The sequence below is a fragment of the Pan paniscus genome, chromosome 16, assembly GCF_029289425.2.
Source record: "Pan paniscus chromosome 16, NHGRI_mPanPan1-v2.0_pri, whole genome shotgun sequence".
Classification (NCBI taxonomy): Eukaryota; Metazoa; Chordata; class Mammalia; order Primates; family Hominidae; genus Pan; species Pan paniscus.
In genome coordinates, this window is record NC_073265.2 from 56,125,793 (window position 1) to 56,139,352 (window position 13,560).

The window sequence follows — 13,560 nt, forward strand, 5'->3', positions numbered from 1 at the left end:
GCAGCTCAAGCAATGCTTACAGGAAACCGACAGCATTAAATGCTTATATTAGAAAAGAAGAAAGACTTGAAATCAACAATCTAAGCTCTCATTTTTAGAAACTAAAAAAAAAAAAAGAGAGAGAGAGAGAAATATAAACCCAAAGCAAGCAGAAATAACAAAGTCAAGAGCAAAAATCAATGAAATTGAAAACAAGAAAACAATAAAGAAAAATCAATGAAACAAAAGCTGGTTCTTTGAAAAGATAAATTAAAGTGATAAACCTCTAAAAAGACTGACTAAGGAAAGAGCAAAGACACAAATTACCAAAATCAGGAATGAGAGATGACTTGCTACATCAGACCTCACACACATTAAAAGGCTAATAATGAACTACTATAAACAACTCCACAAAATATGTTGACAACTTAGATAAATGGACCAATTCCTTTAAAGCCACAAACCACTAAAAACTCACCCAAGATAGATAACCTTAACAGTTCTGTATTTGTTAAAGAAATTAAATTTATGGTTAAATACCTTCTGAAAAAGACATTTCTAGGCTAGATAATTTCACTGGCAATTTCTACCAAATGTTTAAATAATAGATTAGACCAGTTTTTTTCATGCATAATTTCTTCCAGAAAATATAAGAGAAGGAAACACTTTCCCATTTATTTTATGAAGTCAATTTTATCCTGATACCAAAACCAGGCAAGACAGTACAAGGAAAAAAACCCCTACAAATCAACATTTTTCATGAATATAGATACAAAAATATTCAACAAAATAGTAACAAATTAAATCCAGTAATATATATTAAAAATAATAAGTGAAGCTTATCTCAGGAATTCAAGGCATTGAAAAGCCAATCAGTGTAGTTCATTCTGTTAACAGACTAAAGAATAACAACCACAAAATCATACCATTTCATGCAGAAAAAGTATTTGACTAAATTCAATATGCAATAATGAATATCAATAAAACACTCCCAGAGCATCTATGAAAACTCTTCTAAACCAAGAGTAGGAGACTTCCCCTTAATCTGATAAAGGGATATAAAAAATATCTACATCGTACCTAACTGTAAAGACTGAACACTTTCTCCCTAAGATTAGGAACAAGATAAATATGTTCATTCCCACCACTCCCATTGGACCTTATGCTGAAAGTTCTAGTCAGTGCGTTAAGACAATAAAAGGCATAGACATTGGAAAGGAAGAACTACAACTATCACTATTTGCAGATGACTTGATTCTATATAGGAAATCTGCCATGGTTTGAATGTTTGTTCCCTCCAAAACTTATGTTGAAACTTAATCCCCAATGTGACAGTATTGGGAGATGGGATCTTTAAGAGGTGACTGGGTCAGCTGGGCACAGCGGTGACTAATGCCTGTAATTCCAGCACTTTGGGAGGCCAAAGCAGGCAGATCACCTGAGGTCAGGAGCTCAAGACTAGCCTGACCAACATGGTGAAACCCTGTCTCTACTAAAAATACAAAAATGAGCCAGATGTGGTGGTGGGTGCCTGTAGTCCCAGCTACTTGGGAGGCTGAGGCAGGAGAATCGCTTGAACCCGGGAGGCGGAGGTTGCAGGGAGGCGGAGGTTGCAATGAGCCGGGATCGCGCCACTGCACTCCAGTCTGGACGACACAGCAAGACTCTGTCTCTAAAAACAAAACAAAACAAAACAAAACAACAACAAACTTATACTGAACCTGAAAGATGCACAGCCGCAAACCTAGGCCACTTTTCTCTCTGCTTTCCTCCTTTCCCAGGGCAAGGAGAGCTTTAGAGGCAAACTCCCCATGAGCACAGGCCTAAGCAAAGGAACGGATCTCTGGTCATGGTCACCCAGGCATTCTCTTCCCAGGCATGTACCCGGGAAGCAGTATGGGTTACCTGTAGGAGGCTTCTGGAGCCACACAGGCCTGCACTCAAATGCTGGCTTCCTATCCACTTGCTACAGGACGGTGGGCAAGTCACTTCACCTCTCTCTGAGCTTCAGACTCCTCATTCTAAAATTCAGATCCAATAATACCCCCGTTGGGGGCCAGCGTGAGGATTGAAGGATATACTGTGTGTAGGTATATCCTACAATATAGGATCATTTGAGGTCAGGAGTTCAAGACCAGCCTGGCCAACATGGTGAAATCCCATCTCTACTAAAAACACAAAAACTAGCCAGGTGGTAGTGACACACGCCTGTAATCCCAGCTACTCAGAAGGCTAAGGCAGGAGAATCGCTTGAGCCTGGGAGGCAGAGGTTGTGGTGAGCCAAGATCATGCCACTGTACTCCAGGCTGGGTGACAGAGCGAGACCCTGTCGCAAAAAAAAAAAAAATACTACAATGAAAACTAAACTGTTACTAGGTCCCAGCTAGACACACCAACCTGCTGGAGGCTCTGAGTCTGGGGGCTGAGCTTTCTTTACTAAAAAGTGGAATTAGCAGGGGGAGTTTGAGAGGCATTAAAGACCTATGAGCACCAAGCCCAGGGTTTCACTTGCATTCACTCACCAGGATTGAAAGATAGATGAAAAAGAAAGAACTTCAGATAATGCTATTCAATGCCAAGTCTGTGTACCTCGTCCCCTACACTTGTGTCCCAGGCCACCAGCACTTATCTCAATTCTCATGAAGGTGTGTGTCTTTGTGTGTGTTGGGGGGGTTGATTCCTTTCCTAAGAGAACCTGCAACTCACTAGCTGTGCAAGCCCAGGTGGGTGACTTAACCCCTCTGTGCCATAGTTTCTTCAGTGGCAAAGGAGGAAAATCGATTCTCTCTCTCTCTCTCTTTTTTTTTTTTCTGAGACGGAGTCTCGCTCTGTTGCTCAGGCTGGAGTGCAGTGGCACGATCTCGGCTCACTGCAACCTCTGCCTCCTGGGTTCAAGCGATTCTCCTGCCTCAGCCTCCTGAGTAGCTGGGATTGCAGGCGCGTGCCACCATGCGTGGCTAATTTTTGTATTTTTAGTAGAGACGGGGTTTCACCATGTTGGTCAGTATGGTCTACAATCGATTCTTATTTGCAGTAAGTATGTTCTATAAAGTCACCAAGAACGCTGAATTAGCAATACTGAACCTTTGCTCCTAGAGGAAATACAGAGTTAGGTTTCTGTGAACCCCTGGTCACATTTTCATCAACTGATCAGTACATCACCTTGTTTCATGTGTGTTTCTGTTTAAAGACACCTTATTTAATATTGTTGATTCATTAACGCTGAACCTGCAGCCACAGCGCCGTAACTCATGGCTGAATGAAGCTGATATAACACACCATTTTCTCTGTAAGGCATATTACAGCCTTCTTGTATTTAAGAACACCAGACAGCACCTTGCACTTTGCATGGGGGCAGTTTGAAATAGTGAAATCACCAACAAAGTGCGCAAATATGTGAAGAGCGGGACACTAAATAGACCACACAAAGGACACTTGTTTGCCAAGTGAGAGCTGGAACAAGAAGGCAGAGTGTCATCTTGTTCTACTTCAGCTGGTATCAGGTTATATCAGGTGACTCAAAATTTTTGCCACTTTGTATATGTCCATGAATCACCCTGAAAGCAGTGTGAGTACTGATTGGAGGATGAAAGTGAATTTTTGTGAGTAGGCGAACTCACAAATAGGGAGTCCATGAATCATGAGGGTCTAACGTAGGCTCATCCCTTGGGTTGTCACACAGGTGACGGTGACAGCCAGAGCCCTTTAGCACCGTGGGTCGTAGCAGATCCTCACTCCATGTGGGTCATTACTGTGGTCGTTTCCCTCCTTGCAGGTTCTCTGACTTCAGGCGATTAGACTTGGGGCGTTGAGGCACCTGCTTTCAAAACCACTCTGTGAGGCCAAGCGGCAGGTTGTGCGAGGAATGGCCCAGCATCAAGCTGGCACTCAGAGCCTTTGTTGATTCTGAGTTAAACTTCCTGCAGCACCTTCAAGTTCAATTCTCAGGAGGATATGCCCACTACTCTGCCAGTGGAGGCGGGGATGCCGAGGTGGGGAGACCGAGGCTGGACCCTGAGAGTGAGGGCCTTCAGAAGCTTTGCAGTCTAGGCTTCTCTCCCCACAACCTGGTCTCTGCCCTGGCACCTACCTTGAAGGGTGTCTGGGCGGCAGATTGGGGCCAGGTGGTGGAGGATAGCTGGGCACAGAAGTTGGGTTGTGTGTTTAGGGTAGAAGGGAACCATGGAAGTTTGTGGGGCAGGACTGTGATCAGGATGGCGTGGGCTTTCAGAAGGCAACTTGGGCGGGAGCAAGGAGGGGTGGGGCTAGAAATAGGGCTGGGAGGAGCCTATGGCCCTGCCCCTGGGATGGGGAAGGCTGAGAGAAGCCAGCCAAGGAGGCCTCCCGAGGTCTCCTGGGTCTTGAGAAGCCTCATATTTCCCCCGGTGTGGTGGCTGCGGTTCACCCCGAGAGAGTGCTGGGGGGCTGCTCCTCTTCCTGGGGCTTCATCTGCCTAAGCTACTCAATGCAAAGGACTCCCCAGTGCTCAGCCACCATTCCTCTGCTCGTTAAATTTTTCATTAAGAAAAATGGTCACCAAAGAGTGGCGAGGTAAAGTTTCACCAGCGCTTTGGTAGGAGATGAACGAGCCAGAAGCAAGTGTGCCAGCACCTCCCTCAGTCTTCCACAGCAAGCAGTGTGCTACCCTGCCTACATGCAAGCGCACATAACACCCCTGGGGACACACGTGTGTCCACAGGCATGCATGCATGTGCACACCTACATCAACACCATCAGGTGGACACAGTGCGTAACACACACAGTACACTGTGCGCCACACTCACAGGCACACACATGACACGGCACAACCCGGGGCTAGGAGCAGGGGCGTGGGAGTCAGGCGACCTGGGTTTGTATCCCAGCTCTGCAACTTGCTAGGTAAATTACTTAACCTTCCCAGCCCTGATTTCTCATCTGCAAAATGAGGGTTGATAAGAGATCCTCCTCCGGATGGTATTGGGGGGTTGAGGGAGTTCACAATGCATAATGCCTGGCACGAGGGCTGGCATACATAGCCTCCTTCAGTGTTGGGTATCACCGTTTCTCATCATTCATAGAAAGGACATACATCACACAGCACAGCTCCAGAGGCTCCTCCTCCACCAACTCTTCCATCTCTAACTCCCAACACCTTCGTAACCGCCTGAGGGGTAGGGGCCTTAAGGCTACCCGAGCAGTGCTGACCGCTTGCTTATATGTTGTACACTGTGGGCTGTTCACTTGTCACTTTGCTAATGGCCTATCTATCATTTTAGGGGCTCAGCAAAAACTTCCACTTTAAAATCCTGCAGAGACAGGAGAAAGAAGCAGGGATGAGAGATGAAGGGGAAGTGTGGAGTGCGTCCCCTTTCTGGCTCCAGCCTTTCCTGAGGCCAGCTGCATCTTCTTGGCTCCTCTTAAACCACATTCATGGCCTTCCAGCAAACTCCTCTTTTTGATTAAGGAGTATTCGTTGGTTTGTGTTCCTTGCAGCCAAAACCAATCCAGAGCCAGGTGAATGAGGCACAGCTCCTCCCTTCCTGGAGCCCAGTCCAGCACAGGACAGGCAGGTGGGCAGCCCATGGCAGTCCCCTGCGAGCTGTGCTGGGACAGGGAGGGTGGGCAGCATGGAGCACAGAGCAGGGGCCGACCCAAACCCAGGTGGATGGAAAGGGGCTTTTTCCAAGGTCAAACAGGATGGGAAGGAAGATGGCAGCCAGGGCAGGGAAGCAGCCTGCCAGACCCCACCAAGCCAAGAGCCTGGCATATTTACACATCAGCACTGATTATGTTACACCCATCACAAGCATTAACGATCCCTGCTGCTGGACGAGCTCACAGCCCCCATGCCTTTCCCCTCGCATGGTCTTGGTGCACACAGTATTATTCCTCCATTCCCAGGGGAGGAAGCTGAGGCTCAGACAGCCCTACCTTTTCCTTCCAGCAGATTCCAGGAAGTAACCCCAGGCTGAGGTCGCGCTGGAACATCCATCTGAGGCCACAGAGAGAAGAGGAGAAGGAGGGGCCTGAGGCCTCCACAGAGCCAATGAGGGCCAAAGGGACCCCCGTTCTGGAAGCAGCAAATGCTTCCCAGGGGAGGGTGCTGAGGGGAGGACTGGGGGCTGACAGGGGGGAGCAGGCCGTGGGCACCCAAGCAGAGGACAGCAGGGACTGCCCACAGGCCAGGCAAAGTCTAGGGGGTCTGGATGGAGCCCTTCTGGGCACTCTGGGTCTCAGAGAGGAGATATTAAACTGGGGATGCAAGGAAGGCACTGGGAGCTAGGGGAACTTTGATGGCTGACTGCATTTATCCCACATCTGTGCACCTTACCCTAATTTAAAAATATTTATATTTAGATCTATTTATATATAGAGAGAGGCAGAGACAAAGCAGGAGAAGGCAGGTGATTACTTTTTGCAAGGCAGGTGTGTAGCACCATCTGATTTCATTGTTTCAGCCATCCTGTGAGATAAGCATCCTTATTCTCCTTTTTCAGATGAGGAGATCAAAGCCAGGCAAGGTGGTTCACGCCTGTAGTTCCAGCACTTTGGAAGGCCGAGGCAGGTGGATTGCTTGAGCCCAGGAGTTCGAGCCTAGTCTGGGCAACAGAGTGAGACCCTGTCTCACACAAACACAACAAGAATAAGAGATCAAGGCTCTGAGAATAGTGCTGCTGCCCAAGGTCACACAGCTAGTAAGTGACTACAGAGCTGCCAGGCTACAGTAAACCACTCTAGGCCAGTGCAGGTCTTGCCAGCTGACCCACTGCCTGCAGCTGCACCTGTGAGCAGCCAGGAGAGGCGTCATGGGGCCCACTCAGCACAGCTCAAGGGCTTCACTCATGTGCGTGCCATCCTTGCAACAACTCTGTATGTCATGAACCTCACTCTTCCCCACCTCCCTTCTGAGTCCTGCTTTTCTCTCTCTCAGAACTTATTCACTCTTGGTTTACACACACTTCTAACAAGTGATAGGGAGTAAAGAGCACTGATCCGTTAGAGTCCCAGGGCAAGTGTGTTAATATTTGTTTCTCTTCCCCTATCTGGAAAATTGAGATAAAAATAAGTGCTTAGGGCTGAGGGTCTCTCCCAGGGTAGAGAATCTCAAAGTCACAGTATCCTTCATAGAACACTATGACATTTTACAAAATTAATACCATAGTTTAAAAAAGAACAAATTTGTGGAAGAAAATATGACTACATATCATATCTGTGGGGTATCTTATTTAAAAATTACACACAGAAATCAAGAAAATGCTTCCCTTTCACTTTAAGTTTTTCTCTATAAACTGGGTGAAATCTCACCAAATGATGCTCCAGGCAGGACACCCAGGGGCGATGTGTTCCACGGGTGCCCAGTTTGAGAACTCCTGGGCCGGAGATAGGAAACTGGGGTTCCAGCCCCTGCTTGGCCATTACCCTGCTGTGTGACTTTGGACAAGTCACTCACCTGCTCTGGGCTTCTGTTTCTCCCTAGACACAGTGAGGGCTGGGAGTGGCTAGAGATCATCTGAGGTCCTTTTCAGTTCCAGCCTTCAAGGATGGACTTGACGCCTGCACCTCCGTGTCACATCCGGGATCCCCATGGGCTAGGGTCAGGTTGGAAGTCATCCTTCCCTCAGGTTGCCACTGTGCCTCCACCCCCACCCATGGGGAACCATAAAAGGGAGCTCTTGGGCCAAGGAAACGCTGCGCCCCTCCCTCAGCGGAGACCCCCATCTCCCTCTGGCTCCCCAGCCTCAGGCCTCAAGCCCCTAAACAATTGTCTGAGGCGGATCCAGGCTATTAAAATAATTTACATAGTAATTAACAAGGTTCCATTAGCTGATTCCTGGAGCCAGAATACTCTGCCTCCATTTCCCTTTAGGGGTCCGCCGTCCCAGGATGGGACTGGGGTTTGGCTGGGGTTTGACTGCAGAGCAGGGAAAGAAGGAATTTTCCATGCTGGCATGTGGCAGCTCCACACCCAGGGAAGAGGAACAATGACTGTATGAGGGCCCAGCTGGCTGGGTAATGAGGTCTGGGGCAAGGAGGTGCCTCATGAGCACTCAGGGCCTGAAACCCTGAGAAGAAAGACAGTCAAGAGGCAGCTGCATGTGTTCCGCAGCCCCGAGCCTGGTGCCTCCAAGAAGTCCTGGTTCAAGAGGACATAAAATGTCTCATGTCCTTCTGGGCCTCCCGATGATAAAATCTATGTTTGACCATAAAAAGGTACAACCTTGGTCATCACCTTTGAGCCTGGGAGGGAGAGCCTGTCTTCTCCACTGTGAGGATGAGGAAACTGAGGCCCAGACAAGTGAGGTTTCCAAGGTTACACAGCCTGGAAGTAGCAGAGGGAAACTAGAACCTGGATCCCCAGACAGAACCCAGCTTCTCCCCACTTGGCCAGGGGTTTCTAAACAGCTCCGTGGAACCCCAGGGGACTCCCAGTGTGGTTTGAATAAGGGGTTGTTGAGAAAGCCTGAAAGCTTTCCCCCATAGTTCCTCACATCAACTACGACAATATTTCCATATCGAACTTTTAAGAAGGATTTCATTTGCATCCCATTGGCTAGAAAAGCTTTTAAAAGGACTGTACTCCTACAAGGCTGTCCCAAGAAGGTCTCTCATGGGGCCACTTCATTGCATGCCTCTACTCGTGAATGGAGGCCCCTGAGACTACACAACCCAGCAGAATAGAGACCCCATCCGCACTGGGGTCCCATATTTCTGGCCTTGGTCTCCCTGCAGACTCCCTGCCGGTTAAGTCTGTGCTCTCCTGTCCGCTGGGCACCTGCCCTGGTGGTGGGACCGCTGCTTCTCCCACTGGGCCTGGCTGGGTGGGCCCTTCTCTTGTTCACTCTGTTGTCTCTGTGGAGACTGGCGAAGGAAAAGGAGACAACAAGGCTGGGGAATGACAGTGATGCTGGGGTCTCAATAAGAGTTGAGTCATTTTCCTACACGTGTTCATTGAACAAACATTTCCAGGGCTATATAAGCTAGGATCTGAGGATAAAAAGATAAATGAGGCTGAGTACTGCCCTCGGAGAGCTTTGGGTCACCTGTGGGAGACAGACTCCTCGACAATGGTCCCCCATAGACTATGTCCTGGGGGCAGTGCTGGGGGTCTTCTGGAGCTCAGGACGGGACAGGAGGAGGTGAGTTGGTCCTGATGGGGACGGCAGGGGAGATGTCGGGGTAGGCCATGCAGAACTGAAGAAGCCAGAGCTCCTTTTTGAAGGAGTTTGTGAGGGGAGGGGCGGGAGCACACCCCAGCTAGAGGGAATGGCATGAGCAGGAGAGCAGAAGGCAGTTGATGGCTTAGCCCTAGTATGTGATGTGCATGGCAGGAGTGGGGCAGGGGAAGGCGGGTGGCAGCCAGGCCAAGTGAAGGCTCTTTGGCCCTCAGGCCCCACTGGCTTCCTGCTCTCCTCTGCGGTTCCCCTCCAAAGCCCCTCACCTTGGGGCATCTGAGAGGCCAGTTAAGCTTTGGGTAGGGGTCGACAGGGCATTCAGATCCCAGAGCACCCCACGTTGGCGCTCCACAATCTATGCTTTCCTGTCCCCTGGGCACCTGCCCTGAGCCTTGCCCCTGGCTGGAGGTGGGGGCAGTGGGGCTCAGCGCTGCTCTCCTGGAGGCCTGGGGACAGGGTGGAGAGAGTCACAATAAGGGAGTTAGCAGTTTCTCCTTTCTGGACCTCCGTCGTGCTTTCTAGACAATAATGGGGTGGTAGCTGGAGATGGCTGAAGCCCCTTCCAGACTGGACTCCCCATTACAGACAAATAAATAACTTGGCTCCCCAAATGAGTGTGGCTCCCCAAGAAGCAGAGCCTGAAACAAGGATCTGAGTGCAAGGAGTTCATTTGGGAGGGGTCCCAGGAAGCCCCAGTAGGGATGTGAGCAAGGGATGGCAAGGAGAGAATGCAGGGTGCCCCAGGAGCAGGTGCCACCATGAGCAGCTGGGGCTCGTGCCTCCAGGGAGCCCCGGGACGCGTGGAACACATGTCTTCAGAGTCATCCTGTCCCAGGGAGAGGAGGCCGGGGTCTTCACCCCCAACTCTTATCTGTCTTTTGTTGAGGGTTGCTCTGGGGAGCTTGAACTTCCCAGCGTTTCTGGCCAGCCCCACCTTGGGGGCAGCCTCCTCCTGCAGCCAGGAAAGGTGTTCAGGCAGAGAGTGGCAGGGGCTTGCCATTGGCATGAGGGCAGCTGTGCGCAGGAAACAGTGCTTCCAAAGGGAGGTTGGCCTGGCATGGAGAGTGTATTCCCCACACACCAGTGGCATTTCCTGGGTTGCACTACCAGTTAGCAACAGGCCACACTGAGAAGCCAGGTCCCCTGACTCATCAGCCAGGGCTCCTCCTGCCACCATGTTTCTCTTCTTGTCTCCTTTCCCCTGGGAGAGTCCAGGCTCTGCATCCTCCTTGCCCGTCCTCCCTCACATGGCTTAGTAATAGCACTGTGGCAGCAGACACGAATGTCTTGAGAATAAAAAAAAAACACCAAATGGTTCAAATCTGTGAAAATTTCAGCCCTTCACAGAAAAAGACCTTGTCATCTCCATGTTTCCACCCCAGTCCTTGACCCAGTGCCCAGCACAAGGTAGGCCCTCAACACGCAGATGAACTGACATCTTGGCCAGTTGCTGTGTGGCATGGGGCAATTCCTACACCTTCTTAACCGTTCCCTCATTTGAAAAATGTGTGCAGGGTCAGGCTCGGTGGCTCACACCTGTAATTCCAGCAGTTTGAGAGGCCGAGGCAGGCAGATCACTTGAAGTCAGGAGTTCGAGATCAGCCTGGCCAACATGGCGAAACCCCGTCTCTACCAAAAATACAAAAATTAGCCAGGCGTGGTGGCATGTGCCTGTAATCCCAGCTACTGGGGAGGCTGAGGCAGGAGAATCGCTTGAACCCAGGAGGCGGAGGTTGCAGTGAGCTGAGATCGCACCACTGCACTCCAGCCTGGGCGACTGAGCCAGACTCTGTCTCAAAAAAAAAAGAGAAAAGAAAAGAAAAGAAAAAGAAAAATGGGTACAAATGTCCACTCTGCCAACTTCTTTGGGTTGTTGTATCAGATATTCAGCAGGACGCATGGAAGGCACTTAGTAGGTGCTCAGCAAGTGTTTGCACCTATGAAGAACATTTGGGAAACTGCACAGGGCTTTCACTCCAGAGGGAGTGGGGGCAGTCGCTGAGGTTAGCAGCAAGAATGTATTCTGAGTCAAAAGATCCACCTCTTTCCTGGCTGGTCGCCTCTCGCCCTCCTCCCATCTCCCCCCCAACCCACATTCCCAAGTCCCCAAAGATCATGAGTCAGGTTTTCCACCTCCTGCAATTTCAAAGCTCCCTGCCAGCCAAGCTGTTTTGCAGACTCAAGTCGATAATGACAAATTCTTCCCTCCTCGCCCTCCACTGGCGAAACCACGGAAAGTATTTGAAACACGCAGCCTGGGAATGTGCAAACTTCCATTCGCCCGGCTTGGCAGGGGCCAGCAATTTCTCAGCCAGCATTTTTGACTAAGACTTCTGCAGCTCAGGTTTCCAATGAGCTCATCAGCCCAGTCCTCCAACAGTGTTTATACCTTTTTTTCCTTCAGAAAATTAACCCTACAACAGATTCTGAATCATACACTACTTAGGAGCACAGCTCCCTTGTTGAGATGGAGGCAGGGTTTCAGACCCACCTCAGGAGGGCTGGCCTTGGCTTGCCCAGCAGAGTTCCTCTGAGCACCCATCAGGGGCCTACATGGCCTGAATCAGAGGATTCTCTGCTGAAAGGGACATCCAGAGGTCTTCCCATCCATCTTTTGCCTCCATAAAGATCTGGTTAACCCATTTCAGGTCTCTGCAACTCTGTTTTAAAAATATCCTCCCGGGGGATGAAGGAAGGGAGAAAGGATGAAAAGACTGGAGACTCTGAACCTAGGTGCACCTGGACGTCAATTGCACTTCTGTCTCCACTCAGTTTCTTCATCTGCAAATGGCAATAGTAATCCCCACCTCAAGGTTATTTGGCGGTTTAAGTGGCCCCCTATGAACGCATCTAATACGATTTCTGCCTACAGTAGATGCACACTAGTTTTCTCTCTTCCTTATTTCTTGGTCACAAATTCTACTCTCTCATCACAACGTTATTTGGTGAATGAATGAAGGAAGGTCTTTACATACCCAAATCCTCCCTGCTCTTGATGATCCCCTACTTCTCTCAAGTCGACAGTTCAAGTGCCTGCATCGAATAGCCACTGAGCATCACTCTGGGCAGAGAGCAGAGCTAGGCCTTACAGACTCCCTGACGACCACAGTCCCTGTTGCAAAGGATTTTCTGGTCTAATGAGGGAACAGGCACCGTGAGAGAAACAAGAGGATGGATAAAATGTTGTCAGCTGGAGAGATGTTCAGAATTATTTTGCTCACCCACTTACACATTTTCCTTCATTTCCGAAGTAAGCATTTACTACAGGAAGAGGACGTGGCCACCCCTCACCCCTGGTGATGGGTCTGGGGACTTCTAAAGGAAGCCCTTTTTGTTTGACATCCTTGGTTCTATTTGCTGTGAAGTGATCTATAAAAGCGCTTTGGAAATTAAAAGACATGATTTCCCTCTTCCTCTTCCCACCTCATCCACCTTGAGCACACAGCGCCCAGCAGAGAGAAGATGGGCTATGGGGGATGAGGATGGCTTCTCAGGGTAACGGAGCGAGGGGAGCTAGATGGGGAGTGAGGATGTGCTCTCAGCTGGAGTCCAGCTCAGCCTGACCCCACGGGATGCTGGGACAGGAACTACCCCTCTGAGCTTGAACCCCAGGACCCTTCAGTCAAGGGGGCTGGCCTCTGTACCCCTGTGTCACTGAGTCAGAGAGGGCAGGGAGGGGTACCTTTCCAGGTGAGGTGGCTTCTCTTTGGCCAAAGGCAGTTTTCTGCAGAAAAGCATGGCTGTGAACTTTAGCAACCAACACTCGCAGCAGTGGAGAGATGGATGTCCTGGCCATGTCATGTGTAGGGGGCCAGGGTGGGGCACTCACAGCATCCACTATGGGAAGCGGGGCAAGGAAAGATTAGGAAGGAGCATCAAGAACTCCACCAATTTTTTCCCAAGCTGTATACAAGGTTCTGTGAATTTGTCCCCATCTTTCTGTCTTTTGCTGAGCATACTGAGAAGGACCAAGGAACACAGCAGAAGCCACATACCTGTGGGTGGGGCAGGGCCACAGTCCAGGGAAGATGGACTGAGTGGGCTTTAGGGAGATGGGTGCAGGTCTGAGGGGGCAGCATGGAGGGGGCCTGGCCCTTCCCCATTCAGCACCTAGAGTGTCCTGCCGTCATTTACCCCCCGGGTGAAACTGACCTCCCTGCCCCTCCCAGGCCCAGTGCATCTTTCCCTCTGTCTTAGTTGGCTCAGGCTGTGGTAACAAAATACCACAGGCAGTGCAGCTAATAAATGGCAGAAGTTCATTTCTCACAGTTCTGGAGGCTGGGAAGTCCAAATCTGCACTGGCAGATTTGGCGTCTGGTGAGGACCCGCATCCTTGCAGACAGCTGTCTTCTCACTGTAACCTCAAATGAAGGAAGGGGCAAGGGGTCTCCCTTGGGCCTGTTTTATGAGGCACTAAATCCCATTAATG

At 49.9% G+C, this 13,560-nt stretch overlaps 1 long non-coding RNA gene across 2 annotated transcripts in view; it reads left to right on the top strand.

Moving 5' to 3' along the window:
* LOC134729082 (uncharacterized) overlaps window positions 1-13,560 on the top strand; it is an 85,156-nt gene that overhangs the window by 21,576 nt on the left and 50,020 nt on the right. For both annotated transcript variants that reach the window (XR_010109945.1, XR_010109946.1), the window contains exon 2: window positions 1-13,560. This exon is cut by the window's left edge and continues 19,876 nt beyond it; it is cut by the window's right edge. This is a non-coding gene — a long non-coding RNA (uncharacterized LOC134729082).